General features: G+C 34.1%; 1 long non-coding RNA gene across 1 annotated transcript in view; it reads right to left on the reverse strand.

The window, feature by feature from the left end:
• Positions 1-1,513: 1,513 nt before the first annotated feature.
• The window catches only part of LOC129658528 (uncharacterized), a 37,395-nt gene continuing 20,273 nt past the window's right edge, over positions 1,514-18,635 (reverse strand). The window contains exons 2-4 of the long non-coding RNA XR_008717390.1: positions 5,430-5,465; positions 3,619-3,710; positions 1,514-2,261 (exon numbers count right to left, since the gene is read on the reverse strand). This is a non-coding gene — a long non-coding RNA (uncharacterized LOC129658528). The remainder of the gene's footprint in view (positions 2,262-3,618; positions 3,711-5,429; positions 5,466-18,635) is intronic.

The following is an 18,635-nucleotide window of genomic DNA, read 5'->3' on the forward strand; positions in this document are numbered from 1 at the left end:
GCAAACACGCAATGGATTAATTCCATAATAAATTATGGGGGCAATAAAGCTTTCTAGATGAGTTTGCCTCTTAAGTAACATCTTTTATGTTGCCTTATAAAATTAAACTTATGTTTTATTTGTTAGTCATTCTGGCATAATAAACTGTTTGAATTTGGGGCACTTAGTTTTGGGTCTGAGCATTTTCTTTCTTGGTGCATTGTTTTATGATGGTTCTGTAGCTACTTATTTGCCAAAGCACCTGAAAGTTCCTGGAGGATACTAAGATCTACTCAAAATAACATCACACCTAAAGGTGCATGGAAATATAGACTCCATATAATGCTGAACTGCAGCTGTTTCTCATCTATCTCGACTTCTATTTACTTTATGTCTAGAGAAAGCCTACCATTTGCCATGCACTGCTGCAATAAGACCGCTGGGCTTTAGTTTTGTGTGAAATTATATTGCACAGTATATGCACTTTAGGCCCTTTATATGATTGCTGTTAGGGTAGGAAAGCTCTCTCAGGCAAATAAACAAAATATGGTTTATTTGATCGTATCCTGGTGAACACTAGATTGCAGAGATGCCTAGAAAATAATTATTGTCCTTATTGAATAAATTCTTTGTTGTACTTACAAATAATCCTTTTTGTTACCTAAACAATACTGCATGGGATTGTCTTAAACATTTAAGGAAACTTTTTTTTTGCTTAGTTTTGAAATTCCTTAGGTCCCAACACCAGAATTAGTAATCTCTATTCTAGAGCTTTATAAAAGTAAACCAAAGTTAAAATCTAGTCTTTTATAAATAAAGGAGAGTTGGAGATATTGTGCTTGAAAAGCATTCTTGATTTATTAAAATTAGTGAACCTTTAACCTTATATTGCATCAATAAATTTAAAAGAAGTTTTGGAAAGAACTGAGGAAGAAGCTAAGGTGTTTTTGATACCCATGAATTCATGGCAGAAATGGCCTAATCCTAATGAGAGATTACCACTTTTACTCCCAGATGCAGTCCAGGAAGATAAAAATAAACAAACAAATAAAATAGAGTCAGATAGACAGAGTCCGAATTTCATGTCTACCATTATAGACTTAGCTTCTCAATGCCTAGTTCTCTATTTCAGAAATGGAGACTCATTCAAAGCAAAAGAAAACATTTTCTTAGTACTTTTAATGCCTTTCACTGGAAACAGAGAAATATAAAGCACTGTCCTTAAGGAATGAATATTTATTATTTTTTAATGAGTTCTGTCTGGTCTGCTTCATATGGTTCTTGTGAAGATCAAATGAACATGTATATTAAAGTGCTTCCAAATCTGTGAAACACTATAGAAATGGAAATAATAAAGACATTAAAGTAGTATCAGATTAAGTTAATTTAATTAAGATTTTTAATATTCACTGGATTTATTACATTGATGACCATGAGTAGAAATAAAGTCATGCTTTACCCACCTTACATCATTTCTAAGGGCAGAAGAGCTTCTAGGGCTGGTGAGGAAAATTCTTCAGTTAAGGATGTTCTATCAACAGTAAGCCTTTATGGGGGAAAACCTTGTGACTTTCAGAGTTGATTCTCAATGAATCAGTCTTTATAAACTATCAGAGTTCTCTGTTAGTTTCATAGGGCTGCCATTATAAATTACCACACATCCATTGCTTACAGGAACAGACATTTATTCTCTCATAGTTCTGGAAGGTAGAAATTGAAAACCAAGAAGGCTCTAAGGAAGAATCCTTCCATGTTACTTCTAGATTCTGTTGATGGCCAGCAACTGTTGAAATTCCTTGGCTGGTGGCAGAAAATCCACATCTCAGCCTTTGTTTCACACAGCCATCTTCACTCTGTGTTTCTGCTTGAAACACATCTGTTTGTGTCCAGAGTACCCTTCTTTTAAAAGGATATCAAGCATAGGGTTGACGTAGGGCCTACTTCAACTGACGAAGACCTCAGCTTAACTGATTATACCTGCAAAGAATGTTATTTCCGAATAAGATCACATTAAGAAGTACTGGAGTTGAAGACTTTAACATTTCTTTTGGGGGAGACTAATTCAACCAAAGTGAGTCATAGGATTAAAAATTTGAATATGTTTTTAGGTGGAAGCAGCAACACAGGAAATTTGAAAACTCTGATCCTAAACCATGTATGGTTAGTGGTTGCCATGCTGGATACTGCAGGTCTCTCAACTTTGCATAAAGTTACAGGGACATTACTGTGAAATACGGTACTTTTCTGTTTCTTGAAGGGTTCATTGCAATAATGTTGACAAACTGAAAAAAAAAAAAAAAGAAAAACAATTAATCTTTTTTTCACATCAGTGTTAAATCTCTTGAACTAACAAAGTCTTAAATTGAGTGGGATAAGAGGAGAAATGATGAATAATTTTGCTATATCAAAAGTCATTAAAGAATAAAACTTGTTCTGGCACAATTACTATGTACTTTACAGCTCATTTAACTAACTGCTCATTATCCCATGAAATAGAAAAGCATCTTGGCACTCAATTCCATCTGGATACCTAGAGGTCACTGAAGACTACTTAGAAAGTCAAGTGAAACTGATTATTTCCTACCAGATAAATGCTTACACCTAAACTTCTATTCATATATAAAATACCAATTGGCATCATTTTTTGGCAAGTTCAGCAGAGAAATATTGAAATTAAAATTAATTATTTGAGAGAAAATTATTCATTTTAGCAACAAGGGTTATTTTACTATTACTATTTTTATTATATACTCAAAAGTATTACAGAGAAGACAATGGCACCCCACTCCAGTACTCTTGCCTGGAAAATCCCATGGACGGAGGAGCCTGGTAGGCTGCAGTCCATGGGGTTGCTAAGAGTTGGACACGACTGAGCAACTTCCCTTTCGCTTTTCACTTTCATGCATTGGAGAAGGAAATGGCAACCCACTCCAGTGTTCTTGCCTGGAGAATCCCAGGGATGGGGGAGCCTGGTGGGCTTCCGTCTATGGGGTCGCACAGAGTCGGACACAACTGAAGTGACTTAGCAGCAAAAGTATTAAAAAATTGGATTTTTTGTTTTTATTACTGCCAGTGCATGTTTTCCTTACAGACAAGAATAGTATAATACTCATTTTTTAGTGAATATATGTTTTAATTTAATTGGCATTTTAAAGTGTGCATTTAAAGAACACATGAAAAAATGAATTAGGGTTTATGATTGTCAGTTTTTAAAAAATGTCACATATCACAACACAGTAATAACTAGACTACTTTGTCCACATATATGTGAGACTTTTAAATGCTCATCTCTACTGAGTTTTCCATTTTATAATTCACTCTTTATAATTAGTTAATTCAAGTGTTTACAGGGTGAGTATCACCTGTAGATATTTTTAAGCTGTGTTTGCTACTTAGAGTTCTTTCTTTAACCTCTTTTTACAGAATAGTCTTCATAATTCCTCTCCTTTGGCATCAGAAGATGTAGGATGAAAAGGCCAGGTAAGTTATGATGTAAGGACTGTGAATTCGATTACTTATTCACACTGATAAAACATACTTTCTATGTAGATAAAAATAAATTATTTAAATTTGTAAAAAAAGAGTAGCATTTTCTCATTTTGCTCATAAAACTTAATACTTTCACTTTAAAATTTCTACCTGCTTTAGATAGTCTGGAATCCTTGCAGATATATGTCTGTTTATGGAGCAGCAGCACAAGCTCAGTCTTCAGAGAGAACTCAGTAGGTTGGCTTTCAGGAACAGAAGAAAAAGCGAACTATCTAATTATTGGGACTTCCAAGGATAGAAAATGTCTTATGTCAAGTCTAAAATATTTACATTTTTCTTAATTTATAGCTGAGAGAATACAGATAGACTGATTTATAGTTCTCAAAAATAAACTTAAAAAAAGACTTAAAAGGCCTACTTGAATTTGTATGTTTCTTTAAAACAACATAAGTCAAGTGTAAATGAATCAGAAACATACAGATTAAATTTTCTCATACTATTTATAGCCATAAATAGAGGAGGAAACTAAACAGTTGGCCAAACATATTGTGGGCTTGCCACACAACAATCAGTTGACAATTACTTGAATTATCTACCAGCAATGAAGAGGGTTGGTTTATCTCTCCACCATTACTTTGAATGTGGTGAAAATATCTGTGGAATTTAGTGAACCCCATTAATGGAAATTCTTAGTTCTATTTTCCTATAAAGCTAAAGTTTCAAATGCTCACCAATATTTAATCATAAATGTGTATAATAACCATTGGGAAAGAAGTTATATTACTTTCTCTTGATTATTTGAAATACTTGCCTTTCTAATCAATGAATTTTATATAAAAATGCTATTACAATTGAATATAGAAAATATCAATAAGACTGAAGGTAAACATTGCTATTTCAATAGTAGAGAATAAATGAATAATGATAATTTGGAAATAATGAATACACATGACTTTATGCTATTAAGCAGAGGGTTGAGGGAGAAAGTGAAGAATAAAAAGAGAACAGAGACATTTTAGGACAGTAAAAATTCTCTGTACAAATTATAATGATAGATATATGTCTTTATATGTTTATCCATATTCATAGACTGTGCAACATCAAGAGTGAACTATAACATAATCTATGGACTTTGGGTGATTTGCTGTGTCAGTGTAGGTTCATCCTTGGTGAAAAGTGTACTATTCTGTTGAGTAAGGTTGATGATGGGGCAGGCGATGCACATGTAGGAGAAGGAAATATAAGAGTATCCTCTGTATCCTCCCCTCAATTTTGCTGTGAACCTAAAACTGCTCTTAGAAAATGAAGTCTTAATAATGTATTTAATTTAATCAATAATTTAAAAAAATCAAGTGTTACGTTGCGCTAATTAGAAGTTAACTAATGAATGAGTCCTGAATATTCATTGGAAGGACTGATGCTGAAGTTGAAACTCCAATCCTTTGGCCACCTGATGCAAAGAACTGACTCGTTGGAAAAGACCCTGATGCTAGGAAAGACTGAAGGTAGAAGGAGAAGGGGACAACAGAAGATGAGATGGTTGGATGGCATCACCTACTTAACGGACATGAGTTTGAGTAAACTCTGGGAAATGGACAGGGAGGCCTGGCGTGCTGCACTCCATGGGGCCACAAAGAGTTGGACACGACTGAGCAACTGAACTAAACTTAACTGAATGAAAATGAAGTTCAAAATCTTCTTTATCTTTTCTGTTCATTGATTTTAACAATGTCAGACTTAGTGACTGTAATATAAGTCACTGTGTTGGGCTGGTTTAAGGAAGATTAGTTGAAATTACATCTTTTTTTTCCCCTCTTTAATGAATTGAATCTTTAAAATAAGTAGAATTTTAGCATATCTCTTAGAACATTGTCATATATGTGATGGTGTTCATTAAGGTAATAGCTAAGACTTTATGGAGGTGGCAACCTCAGAAGGAGATAAACCAAATGATACAATACCAGAAATCATGACTTGGATTGCTTCTGTTCTTTTACCTAAACATAAAAAATAAACAATTATTTAATAAATAAATATATTCATATATAAATAAAAACTATCAATAGCTATGCAAAATAGTCATTTTATTGAATTAGTTCATATCAATAATTACAACAATAATTTTCCATTTACCCAACAATTTTCAGAGCTAACCATTTTAATTCTTATATACAATCCCTAATCTCTGTTGTTATTCTAATAAAAATGTCTTATTGCATTATTCTTATCATAATTCCTCATCAGACCATTCATATTGAAAATTTACCAGTAGTAAATTACAGTAGCCATTACATCTTTGTCATCTACAGACAGTAGAGACTGTAGAATTAGTTCTACTCTTATACTTATCTGAAAGCTCTGTCACATGCTACATGTGCAACATGACGGAATTTGTGTCTTCCACAGAAATAAAGGTAGTCTCTGAGTCTTGTGGAAAAGAACTGTGAAAGGAGCTCTAAATGATTAACACTTCAAATAACAGACTCTTGGATACAGGCTTCCATGAGACTCCATGGGTATAGGTTTCTGAACATGTGTCTCTTAGACAGCTTTCAGACTTCTACCAATCGATTGAGGTAGGATTTCCAGTACCATTTTTATCTAGAATCAAACAGCTTCACAAAAAAATACTGTTGAACCAAAATGCACAAGAATTATTATATGATAGTTAATTGATAGTGAAATTTATTGATTTTTTTAAATAGTTTTAACATTGTCTTAATGTTATATCTTTTGCTTCTATGAAAAAGGCTTCTTTTCTTCTACTTTTCTTACTAATTCATAAGCTCTGCTTTTGTGATATAAAACAAAACTATCAGATACTCACTGATTTCCTCAGAGTTCAAAAACTCTTACTAAGTCACTTTCAGGGCAAAATAGTTATTTACATAGGTTAATAAGAATCCGTCTTCCTTTTAACCAGGATGTTTTCAAGCAAATTTGTGGGAGTGTCCATTTGAGAACAATGCTCATTTAAAAAGGTTTGACAAACCACTTTTTATGGAACAAAGGTGTTTTTAGTTATGAAGTCAATGCTTACAAAGTCCTACCAGGAAATCTGGTCTGTTATCAGGCTTTGTTGGGTCTCATCTTTATAGGTAGTAGCAAAGGTCACTGGCTGGTATTCCAGGAACCTACTAAATTTGGGGAGCCTTGTGGAGAGAAGGATTTGCCTTAATATATGAGTAGAACAGGTGAAAGCAAGTTGGAGAAAATTTGTGGATTTTGTTTTCCTAGACTTTGCATAGTAATTTAGAGACTTTTAAAAGTCTAATCTGATTTTTTTTATTATGAATTATCAAGACAGCATTCATCCTGTGACCTAAGCAATTTTAAGTATTGTATAACTCTAGATTTGTGAAATAAACTGCAGAACTGTATCATAAATTAATGTTCTTGCTGAAAGTTAAAGTGTTAGTCTCTCAGTCATGTCCAACTCTTTGTGACCCAATGGGCTATAGTCTGCCAGGCTCCTCTGTCCATGGAATTCTCCAGGCAAGAATACTGGGGTAGGTTGCCATTTTCTCTCCAAGGGATCGTCCCGACTCAGGGATGGAACGCAGGTCTCCTGCATTGCAGGCAGATTCCTTACTGTCTGAGTCACTAGAGAAGCAATGTTCTTGCTGCATGCACATACATAATCAGGCAAAAGGTAGTGATCAGACCAAACATATTATGTAATCAAGAATAATCTACATGTTAATCTTATTCACTACCAAATATTATGTAATTAGGAATAATCTATATGTAAATTTTATTCACTACCACACTAAAAATGTCAGCATTACAAAAATTAATATTTAAGATGAAGATCTACTAGAGTTTGATGTTGATTCTATTGCATTTTCCTTACTTTCCTTTTCCTGGGGTTTTGGATACTGAAAAGCAAAGCATTGAGTTACTGAGAACAAAAACAATTGTCTTTTTGCTTTAATGGCTCTTAAACTTATGTACAAGAATTTTCACCACAGCATTACTTAGAATTTCAAAAATGGGGAAAACCACAAAGGGGAAATGGTTAAATATATCAACATGGTAGATATTTCAGCCATTAAAATATGTTCAAAGAATTTTTAGTGACAAGGTACAAGCCGTATATTAAGCTGTATCCCAATTATGTAAATGTATGTGTACATATAAATACACTCTCTGACCATAAACTTTCACTGTTCATTATTAACAGTGATCATCTTTCACTGTTAATGATATTTCATCTCACTGATACTTATGTTCCCTTGACCTGTTCAGTTTCTCCCTATCCATTGTGCTTTTGCTACATCATCTTCGATTTCAAGCTGGGATTCACTGTATACAAATAACCAAACCTAGCATGATTAAATCCTAATTCGTAAAATTTTAAATCAAAACATTTCCTATCTACATGCCATCAGAAAACAGCTGGGGAAAACTGGTTAGCCATCAGAATACATAATTGTAACAAGTTCCTCATCACTTAGAAGACATCTTAATTAACATTTTTCTAGCTACTTCTATCTTCCAATTTCTAAGGTGATCCATCTACCTCTCTCATTCTCAGCTGCTAATATTAAATCATGGAGGAAATATTGCTGCTTTTGTCATATGCCATTTTTCCAGGTCCCCTTGGGACCACATCCCTTCCAAGGTTCCTTTCTATTATCTTTATTAAGTATCTTCTCCTTTTCCTTCCTTCCTTCCTAAAACTTTTCCTGTAGCAGTAGATTTATATGTACACATACATTTACACTTAGTCTCCTCATCTCACCTCCTGTCATGACCCTTAAAATATATTAGATTTTTGATTATGTATAAAATTAAGTATTTTTTCCTGAAAAGTTGATTTTGGATCACTTCCAATTTTAATGGTCTCAGGGCTCTAAATTCTGCTAAGTATAGCTCAAAAACCTACTTGAAGCACTTTCTGATAAACATTTAATAACTGTCATTTACTGTGTCCTTTATAGGTGACTGGTATTATACTAAATATCTTACAAACCTCTTTTTCCCTTGAATCTCATTTTTAATAACGAGAACCTTGTGAGATTGATATTGAGAACACGAAGTTCATAAATTTATCAATAGTTTACAGCTAAATGGTGGCAAAGCAGTACTTGAAACAAGTGCTTCTGACTTCCAAATGTGAATAAAATTGTAAGTCCCTAGATTTGAATTTTCATTGCCTTGTTTTTCTGTATTCTTTTCTCCTTTATTTTTGCCTCTATCTACTTTTTTCAAAAAATTAAGTTCATATGTGTAAGGAAGGGTGGAATATAGGTTTATTTTATCATAATAGTGTTGAATCATTCTCAAGCAATCAATTTCATTAAGATTTTGAAGCTCAACATAAACTTAAATTTCCATTTTTTACATTCTCTAATCTTATTATAGTGAACCATCAAGCTGTAGAACAAACCACCCATCACTTTATAAGGACTTTTCTGTTTCAGTTTGGCCTTTGGGCAAATTGTTGTGTCATCACTACACTAGAAATTAAGCTGTGTCTGTGAGGACAATTACTTGTGCAATTTCCTGAAATCCCAGACTAAAGCCCAGACCAGGCCCATGATTAAAGACAGCACAATGGAAACATATTCATGAAATACGGAATGTATCTATTGCAAAAACGATAGGGCTTTTTCCTTAGAACAACAGAATAAAGAATTCTTAGAGAACTATTAAATTTAAGAATGCCTGCTTGCCTAGAGATTAAATATCTTACTTTTCATAGTTTTTCATGTTCTTAGATTGTATGTAAGACTTTATTTTTAGTCCAAGACTTGCTGCAAATAAAATGTTCTACCTTTAACCATGTTTCGGTTCTGTGTATCTTGATTAGATTTTCTTTTTGATCAAAGTCCTGATTTTCACATTTGAAATATTAAAGCACTTTCACACTTGCTTCTCATTCTCAATTCAAAGAGGTGAAGAGAAAAAAATTAAAAAAAAATTTATAAGCTTTTCCCAGACTATGGAGGGGCTAATTTGCAAGATCTCAAATTTCTGGAGTAACAGTTTAGTTTAACTAGAAAAAGAAAATGAATCTTAGATGTTTTCTGATAACCTGTAAATCATCATCCTGATAAGTGCATTTTTTTCTTGTGGAAAAACCAAATGCTTCTGAACTACGCAGTCAGGGAGATAATTAACCTGATTTTCAGTTTTTCAAGCAATAGGTATAGAATCTGAAGCATCAAAGCATTCAGATCTCTTGTGCAAACTACAGTGGCAGTAATGTAGTCATTTCAATATGCAATTTTTTTTCTGTTTCAAATCCAAATGCTACCATCCAGGCTGTAAAATGATCCTAATCTATTTCATTTGAGTTATCTGTTTGAAGGCAGTCAGAATATGAAGTCCCATACGGAAACAATCTTTATTTTCCATTGGCTGCATATGTTGCATGTCTAATGAAATGCATTTCACATATTTATTTTAAGTATGTGATAGAATTACAACACTGACAACTTTCATGATCTTCAAAAAATGGGATGCATTTTAAACATATGGCGATGCCTCTCTTTGTGATAGAAATGCTTAAATCTAATGTATTTAATTCTGTAAATATGAACATGTAATTACATAGATTTTATTTGTAAATCTATACATTTATATAAATATCAAATGTTTTTGATATTTAACAACAAGTATAGTTTTGAGATACTTGGATTTTTATTTCATCTTGTTCACAGCAATTTTGTGAATATGACAGTGAAGTGTCACTGAAATTCTGCAGGTGGGATCACAGTTAATTATCAATTGGGATTTGTCTATGACAGACAGATTGGTTGAAAAAGCTTTCTCTAAATTAAATCAGGAACACAATAATTTCCACCTATATTTTGCTACAAAGTTTTCTCCAGTTTTTCGTAAAACTGAAAAGTCTCCCCCCATTTTCCTCCAAGTCTCCAAATTAATGTCATTTATCAAATTCATAAATGCCCATCTTTTAAATATTTTAATGCAGTATGTGATGTCTCAAAGATTATAGCAATGATAATAATGCTACTACACCACAATGTCAGAAATTTCTCTGTTGATGACTAATAGATTTCTAAGTGCCAATTTTGAGATTAGCAAAACTCCTAAACTGCACAGGAAAATTAGAATTGAAATTTTCTCTTCTTTTATATAGAGGTGCTAAAAATACAGTTATACTTAAAATTCGCAATTTGGAAGATAATGTTTACAGAGGTTTCTACACATTCACTCTTTTACATGTGGTTTCTAAGTGTATTCAACATTTTGCTGTTAAGACCTTGATATAATACTAGGCAGTGTGAATAATTTCTCTTTCAGGTGAAGTTATATGCACATCATGTAAAATAAATTCAAGTACTTCGAGAAGGAGAAAGATGTTACTAATAATTTTTTTAAAAATTCTCCTTTGAAATGAAAATTGCTCCTAAAACTATTGTGCTTTAGGTCAATTGCTGTTTTATGGTTTCATTCACATTCTACATCACCTACTTTGTGAAAGCGGATTCAAAATTAAATAAATGTGAAACATATCTTAGTCTTTTACTACTTTGAGGAGAAAATTGTATATTTGGACAGGTGTTCTTAATTTGGACTCCATTGACACCTAGGGGTTCCAGGGAAGGGATTCAGGAGGTTCATGAACTCCCTGAAATTTTATGCAAAATATCATGTGTTTGTGCATAAATGAATTCTTATAGGAAGAAGATCATGGCCATTTACATCTGCAGAAAGTTAAGAGTCACTTGCACTATAGCAAGATCTTCAACATTTCTATCTGCAAGTCCTTGAGTTTAGTCTACAAGATATTTATTCATCAGTACATATCTGCTGAGTCACTTCGATTGCAGTCAACAGAGAGAGCTTCAGGCTGGCTTTAGCAAAATGAGAACTTAATGTAAATGCACAAAATAGCTCTGAAAACTTGAAGTAATAATGAGGAATCAAATTTAGAAAGAGCTGGAACCAGGGCAATCTTAAGGCTACAAGTGGAGGAAGCTAACTTGTAGTCTTATCAGGCAGTTACCACTGAGAAAAATAAGTAGCTGAACTTTCTCTACTTTTGTTAAGTATTCTAAAATGAGTCAGAATCCAAGGAAATAGTCCAGTTCTCCTAACCTTGGTCAGCAAAGGCACAGCATGTTGCCTGAAATCCAATGATTTCACAAAATTAGAGTGAGACAATTTCCCCAAAGAATATTGAAGGGGTGGTCTTAAAAGGAAAAGGAGTATGACATTCAAACTAATCTGTACCACATGATATTAAGTAGAACCTAGATAGAACCCACTGTTAGAAATAATCCTTTCAAACCCAAATTCAGTCAGAAGTCTTCATTGTTTTAAGTCACTGTAAAATAACTTTCCTTTGTGCCAACATACAGTTCGTTTGCAAACTCATAGAACTTATAAGTGCCATTACCCATCCAGGATACCTACTTTGTCTGAGACATTGAAGTTACCTCTCCACATGTCTTCCTGCATCTTTGTTTTGTTTCTTCTATTTTTTGCCCCTCAGCAGACAGAATAATCTAAAGTGCAAATCAAATCATGTCAGTCCTCTTGGAACATGTTTCAAGGACTATGCATTATTTTTAGAACACAATCCAAAGTGCTTAACTTGGTATACATTTTTCTTCCTGATCTGGCTCTTGCTGCCTCTCTGTCTCAAGCCACACCCCCTCTATAATCCCGTGACTCCAGAAATGCCAGTGCTTTCTTTGAAGCATAATGCATCTTCTCTCAGTACAACTTTATTTGAGTTGTCTGTATTCCTCTAGAACTGCATTGCCATTGTCTTCAGTTACCTAATGCCTATTATCTTTTTCATATTACCCAGTATAAATGTCATTTCGTAATGAATTCTTTCCTAGATTCTAATACCAAATCCAACTTTTAAACACTGGGTTTATATTTGAATTTCCTATCATAGTTCTATAATTTCATGTTTGATACATCTCCAGTAGGGGGGGAAAACCAGTTTCTCTTATCCGGCACCATATTGCCAGCAAAGAGCACAAAATAAAATGATGAATTAATGATCAGTGATAGTCAATCTTCTGCTAGAAATCTGATTAAACATAGATCCTAGCTGCTTTCCCCTAGCGTATAACACATAGCCTGAAAAATAACAGTTGCAGAAAGGCTATTTGTTGAATGAATTAAATAATACCACCTTGCATTAACAAAACACCTGCTATATACCAGAAAACATTAGGCACAGCACATTTGTTTTCATAATTCTCACAACTATGGATGTCCCTATCAACTTCATTTTACAGTTTCAAAAAAGAGTGGCATAATTTCAATTTTGACTATGATCTGTTAGATTCCAAAGCTGAAACATGTTATATGATGCTGACTCAAACAATTATTGAAAGTGTTAGTCACTCAGTTCAGTTCAGTTCAGTCACTCAGTAGTGTCCTACTCTATGCAACCCCATTAATTGCAGCATGCCAGGCCTCCCTGTCCATCACCAACTCCTGGAGTTCACTCAAACTCAGGTCCATCGAGTCGGTAATGCCATCCAGCCATCACTCAGTCGTGTCCAACTCTTTGTGACACCATGGACTGTAGCCCACCATGCTCCTCTGTCCATGGGATTCTCCAGGCAAGAATATTGGAGTGGGTTGCCATTTCCTTCTCCAGGGGATCTTCCTGACCCAGGGATCAAACTAGGTCTTCTGCATTGAAGACAGATGCTTTACCACCTGAGCCACTTGGGAAACCAACCAATTACTATTAGGATTTAAATGCTAACTTTCCTCCAACTACTCAGTACCCACTACAAAAATGTCTATAGTTTTTTAAACATAGATTTTTACTTTACTTTTCTGGGGCTTTAGAAAGTGTGTATATGATAGGGTTCGGTATATTTTAGGTTTAGTTTCTGGAAAGCAGAAACCAAATTAAGGCAGATACTTAATTTGCTTTGTATCTGTATGTTTCACATGCTTTCCACTTGTCACAGTCAGTAACTGAATGTTTAGTAAGTAATACTGGTAATGATACAGGTTTTACGTTTTTCTGAAAGGTGGCACTCCAGAGAAAAAGCACTTAGTTGACAGAGAATAACTCATGATAACCCAAATCTAGTGTTGAGTGGTTTAGAATTGGTCTATTTGTTAGACAAATCCTACTGAAGAAGCTGGCTGTCTTGACATAGGGGTGGGTAAAGTACCTGCTAGGTTTTAGAAGCCTTGCTTTCAGGCTTATCTCTCTTATATATTAACCGTAATGTTTTGATGAAACTACCAAATCCTCCTTCAGTTAACAGAGGGAGAGATTAGTAATCAAAAGCTCTCTGATTTTGCTTCAAAACTCTGCCTGGCTTAGGCATTGAAAACAGAGGTTTTTTGAAGATGGATTGCCATAAATCTAAGAAGGGTATATTGGTTGAAAATTTATATAATGAGGATTTAGATGGATACTCAAGTCTCATCTGCTACCTTGGTCAGCTTAACAACTGTCTGGTAACAAGCTCTATAGGGCAAATAAAATTTGGCCAACTCGATTTGTGCTGCTTCACTAAAGACAATGATGGGTCACAGGAAATTTTATAGATGCAGCTAAGGTGAAAATCTAAGGTCAACCGAGAACTTAGACATGTTCAAGCTGGATTTAGAAAAGGCAGAGGAACCAGAGATCAAATTGCCAACATTTATGGGATCATATAAAAAGCAAGAGAATTCCAGAAAACACCTACTTTTGCTTCATTAACTGTGCTAAAGCCATTGACTGTGTGGATCACAACAAAAATGTGGAAAATTCTTAAAGAGATGGGAATACCATACCACCTTACCTGTCTCCTGAGAAATCTGTATGGAAGTCAAGAAGCAATAGTTAGAACCGGACATGGAATAACAGATTGGCTCAAATTAGAAAAGGAGTACATCAAGGTTGTATATTGTCATCCTGCTTATTTAACTTATATGTAGAGTACATCATGCAAAAACCAGACTGGATGAAGCAGAAGCTGGAATCAAGATTTCTAGGAGAAATATCAATAACCTCAGATATGCAAATGACACCATCCTAATGGCAGAAATCAAAGAGGAACTAAAGAGCCTCTTGATAAAAGTGAAAGAGGAGAGTGAAAAAGCTGGCTTAAAACTCAACATTCAGAAGGCTAAGATCATGGCATCTGGTCCCATCACTTCATGGCATATAGATGGAGAAACAATGGAAACAGTGACAGACTTTATTTTGGGGGGCTCCAACATCACTGCAGATGGTGAATGCAGCCATGAAATTAAAAGACACTTGCTCCTTGGAAGAAAAGCTATGACCAATCTAGACAGCATATTAAAAAGCATAGACATTATTTTATTGACAAAGGTCCATATAGTCAAAGCTATGTTTTTTCCAGTAGTCATGTATGGATGTGAGAGTTGGACCACAAAGAAGGCTGAGCTCCAAAGAACTGATGCGTTTGAACTGTGGTGTTGGAGAAGACTCTTGAGAGTCCCTTGGACTGCAAGAAGCTCAAACCAGTCAATCCCGAAGGAAATCAGTCTTGGATATTCACTGGGATAACTGATGCTGAAGTTGAAGCTCCAAAACTTTGGCCACTTGATGCAAAGAACTGACTCATTGGAAAAGACCCTGATGCTGGGAAAGATTGAAGGCAGGAAGAGAAGGGACGGCAGAGGATGAGATTGTTGGATGGCATCACTGACTTGATGGACATGAGTTTGAGCAAGCTCTGGGTGTTGGTGATAGACAGGGAAGCCTGGTGTGCTGCAGTCTATGGGGCCAAAGAGTCAACACAACTGAGAGACTGAACTGAACTGAAGGTGAAAATAAGAGATAAAGGATAATAAACTAAAAGGCAAACAAGGAAACTGTAGAAAACAAACAAAAAAAAAAGGTTACAGAGAAGGAATACCCTCAGAAAGACATGAAGCAAGAACAGTATAGTATGGATTATCCAGAGAACAAAAGTGAGTCTTTGGAAATTTAAAAATTGCAATGAAGAAAGAGAGAAAAAGTGGAAAAATCAGTAAGGAAATTTAACAGATATCATTTAAAAATGATAAAGAGAAGTGTCTGGTTATTCTAGGAACGTGACATTATAAAGAGAAGAGAGAGGCTGGAGAGAAAGTTAAGGGAAAAGTTCCTACTGCTGAATGCCAAGAGTTAAATTGAAGAGTTCTCACTGAATATTTAACACAATTAATGAAAAGAAGAGGTAAATTCAATCTATAAGGTCATTCATTAATTGAATGTGAAGGTTGAATTGAGACACGGAAATTTTCTAAGGAAAACTCTGCACCTGAATTAATAAGTTTAATACAAACATTCATTATGACCTTGATCAAATTACTTAAACTCTGGGTCTGTTCCTCCACCTGTAAAATAAAGGAAACAAAATTGTGGATCTCTACCTTAGGGAAATAATTAAAGATATCACAGAATAATTAAGTAAGACATATAAGTTCAAGTGTTACAGACACTGCTGCTGCTGCTGAGTCGCTTCAGTCGTGTCCAACTCTGTGCGACCCCATAGATGGAAGCCCACCAGGCTCCCCTGTCCCTGGGATTCTCTAGGCAAGAACACTGGAGTGGGTTGCCATTTCCTTCTCCAATGCAGGAAAGTGAAAAGTGAAAGTGAAGTCGTTCAGTCGTGTCCGACTCTTAGCGACCCCATGGACTACAGCCTACCAGGCTCCTCCATCCATGGGATTTTCCAAGCAAGAGTACTGGAGTAAGATGCCATTGCCTTCTCCGGTTACAGACACAGGCTCTTATAATTTTTACTTTATTTAGATTGAAACTTTTCATACAGTAACATCTGTCACTCTCTCAAATCAATAATCCATATTTCTGAGTTTGGATAAATAGTTCTCCCTATTCTATCACCATTTCCACTTACACAGAGAGTTTGACATGAAGACAGTTAAGAATAATGCTTCTCTTCCAATCCACATGTAAGAGAATCACATGAAGGGAAAGCTTTCTTAGCTAGACCCAATGAATCCCTAAAAGTTTTCCAAACTCAAACACCAGATCAAATTAATTTTAAGCCTATACAACCAGTTTGAATAGGGTTTATTTCCTAAACTGTTTTTCATCTAACTTTAATGATGACAAAATATTATAGGAGGAAATTTGACAGGAGCTATCATAGAATTAATAATCCTGCTCTGGCTTTCTAATTGCACCACATTTAAAATTGAGGTGACTGAATTAAAAAAAATATGTTAATAGCTTTTATTGAACTAAATCATATAGGATCATGTGAAGTTATTTCCCTTTGAAGAAAAATGACTTAAAATGTCAATTTTTGAGGAATTTTGCACAAACCTGTTCACATTTTAGATATATCAGTTCTACAAACAAAAAATGAAGGCATATATACATCAGTTTGTCTTCTTACCTACCTGATATCTTCCCCCTCCAAATAGGCTTTGAGTTTCTTAAAGTCAAGTGCTCTCTTTTATTTGTCTTAGTCTTTTCTACTCTGAGAAACATACTTTGATTTGTAGGTGCTAAATAAGCACCTGTGGAATGAGTGAATAAAATGTAAGAATATACTGTTATTTTTACTCCTCAGCTAATACTTCATTTCCTTCTTATAATTTTAAACACATTATATTTGGCAAAACTAATACAATTATGTAAAGTTTAAAAATAAAATTAAATTAAAAAAAAAACACATTTTGAATTTTTTTAGCACAATTGCCATAACAATCTAAATTGATTTAAACTACAGAGAAAGCACTTGGACTGACCTTGCCACAGATTTTATTAGAATGTAATTTTAATCATTTTAGGTCTTACAAATGATGTAATTGACATTCCAAAGATTAATATTTCAGATTATTATGATAGTATAATTCTCTGGATGAAAATTTCAATAATCACTGCCAATAACTAATAACATGTTAAGGTATGAATTCTGATCATCTATTTTGGTAAAATAAGAACATCACATTATTTGTTCTTCCTTTGAATCTTCAGTATTTCATTCTTTGTAAGCTCATCTTCATTGCTACATTGAAAATTTCTTTGATTCTACTGGTAACTGTGGAATGAAGTTCATTTTCTTTTATATTACTCAATACAATATAAATAACATATAATAAATGATGTAATGCCTCATGGCAAAATCTCTTCCTGACACTGGGTCTTATTTTTAGTAACAAAAATCTTACATCTTTAAAATTTGCATGCTTACTATTTATTTTGGATTGAGTTACTTGAGAACATATTAAATTATATGCAAAACAAATTGTAAATTCAATATTTGATAATGTATCAACTGTTGCAGTAGCCCCAAATCCCTCTTTCCAGAATCAAGATGATGAAGTTATTAAGTACAGGTGCATGGTCTAATAAGTTAGAGCAGAGAATCCAAATAGTTTCCAAAAACTTGCCATATTTAAACTATAAAATTACTTAACGAATCAGCAATGAAAGATGTTTACAAGCACTGCAGAATTATTTACAAATTATGCTTTTACTTCCTGATTGGTAACTGAATTTATGCTTAGATTCTCAAGTGACTTCACTTTTTAGATCATATTTTTTAAATAAAGGGGATGTCACCATACTTTTCTTTTTTTTTAATTATAATCCATTTCTTCTTCCACAATTATACATTTTTAATTTATAGACATAAAATAATGTTTAAATAGAATAAATTATTCAGTCTTTTATCTACCAAGATTACGGTAGATAGGAACTGATTTATAATTAGTGAAGCATGGTTATATGCTTTGTCAGTTTCATGTGTTCATAAAATGAACATTTATTGATGGCTTCTTTGCCCTTGGCTCTTTGCAGCACATTGGAGATACAACAGTGAAAGGAACAGAAAATGTCTACTTTCTTGGAGCTTATGCTCTAGTGAGGAATAAAGACAAATAATTAAGAAATTATTATATATTCTATGTTGAGGTACAATTTTGGGAAGCTGAGTCAGAGGGTGCTATGGGGACACATGAGAGGACTTTTAAATTTAGACTTCTGGATTTGGGGCTTGATTAGAGGAGCTTTTCAGAAAAAGGAATATGTAAGCTGAAACCAGAAAGAGAATGGTTAAAATGAGTAGGAGTTAGTCATATGAGGAATGACTGGGAGAGGAGGCCAGTGACAATGGAAAAAAACATTCTAGGATAAGAAAATATGTGCAAAGGTGAACAAAAACCTAGTCTCTGGATTAAGGATAGTTATTTAATTGTATAAAAGTTAAAGTAGGAGGCCAGTTTGC

This window comes from Bubalus kerabau, chromosome 8, assembly GCF_029407905.1.
Source record: "Bubalus kerabau isolate K-KA32 ecotype Philippines breed swamp buffalo chromosome 8, PCC_UOA_SB_1v2, whole genome shotgun sequence".
NCBI classification, from domain to species: domain Eukaryota; kingdom Metazoa; phylum Chordata; class Mammalia; order Artiodactyla; family Bovidae; genus Bubalus; species Bubalus kerabau.